This window comes from Microtus ochrogaster, chromosome 1 (assembly GCF_000317375.1).
Source record: "Microtus ochrogaster isolate Prairie Vole_2 chromosome 1, MicOch1.0, whole genome shotgun sequence".
NCBI classification, from domain to species: Eukaryota; Metazoa; Chordata; class Mammalia; order Rodentia; family Cricetidae; genus Microtus; species Microtus ochrogaster.
In genome coordinates, this window is record NC_022009.1 from 6,886,937 (window position 1) to 6,888,426 (window position 1,490).

Consider the following 1,490-nt stretch of genomic DNA (forward strand, 5'->3'; position numbering starts at 1 on the left):
TTGGGAGAGGGTTGAAGGAGAGGAGAGAGGCAGGAAGGGGAGCAGAGAAAAATGTAGAGCTCAATAAAATCAATAAAAAAGAAAAGAAATACATGTATAGAGCTTCCAAATTAAGAGTATGGTAGATCCCAGCCTTCACTGGGAAATAGGTTCCAGCTCATTCACCCTCTCCACACCTACGAACTCATCATTTAATCAAAATTTCAACTCCACTACTGATACTTTTATTTTTTTAATCTATATAATAATTGCGCGACTTGGTCTAGCTTTGACTTTGTTTACAACTTCCTGATCACAACTCTGAGAAAAGACCGGAGAGAATAATTATACCTGGATGGATGCTGGCCCAGGAGTTGAAGTTTTTCATGCCAACATGCTCTTAAAGTATTTTGCAAAACAACCTTCTCTTCCATTTTCTTTCATCTTTTCATCTTACTTCGTTAACCATTTGAAAACTAGACATCATGCAGGATGCTCAGTAACATGAATCTCTCCATTCTTGTTACCAAACTGGCCATTGCATCCATGGATGCTGAACGTCTCCAGGAGCAGAATCCAGGATATCAGATATTAGCACATACGCAGACTGATCCACACTGTTTCGTGAGTACATCCTTGCAGGTAGCTTAACAAAGCTGGGGAGATGGATTCCAAGATCCCACACACTGGGTCGCAGTCTTTCTCACTGTGCATTGCCTTCTCCTTTCCACAGGACATAGATGAGTTCTCACACCATAGGAGAAGGATCTCTGGGACTCAGCAAGTACAGTAGGACTTTCCTTCCATGTTTGTAATTTATTCTGCTGGATAGAGAATTGATGATTTCTGATATGATTGCATGGTCCACAAGCTTGGTATCATCAATACCATGAAAGGCTGACAGTAAACCAAATGAGAGGACGGGCCATTTGTCACCTTTTCTCCATACTTCATTGTTCTTAAGGTCACATCCCTGCCCTGAGTGTACCACGCCTCAGGCAGTGGATGACAACCAGGTCACAGTTGTGTGTGGAGCCAAGTATCTCACTGCTTCCGGGATGACTTCAGTTAGTTGTGACTGAAGTTCTGGGGGTACATGGGTTAAAAAAACAAAAATCCAAGTATACTTTATGAACCAGTGAGTGCTTAATTTGGGGTCATTGCAGCCAAAATCGGCTTCATTTTGTCCAATATGAACTCTGATTTTCCTGGCTGTACCTCTGGCCCCTTGTCCAAAGGAAGTTGGTCTGATGACTTGGAGAGCTGAAATGTGTTCCCCTAGAGCTCTCAGTTTTTACGTGGAGTCAGTTTACCACATTGGGCACCACTCTGTAGTAAGGAGAGTGGGTCCTTTTGTTCCTTCTCCTCCGGCTATCTTACTTCCAAAATAATCACACAAAAATTGTATTAATTAAATTATTGCCTGGCCTATTAGCTCTAGCCTCTTATTGGCTAACTCTCACATCTTGATTAACCCTTTTTTTTTTTTTTTTGATTTTTTCGAGACAGGG

The 1,490-nt window shown here is 41.7% G+C and overlaps 1 pseudogene; it reads right to left on the bottom strand.

Annotated features, from left to right (window-relative positions):
* Positions 1-237: 237 nt before the first annotated feature.
* The window catches only part of LOC101995102, a 42,965-nt pseudogene continuing 41,712 nt past the window's right edge, over positions 238-1,490 (bottom strand).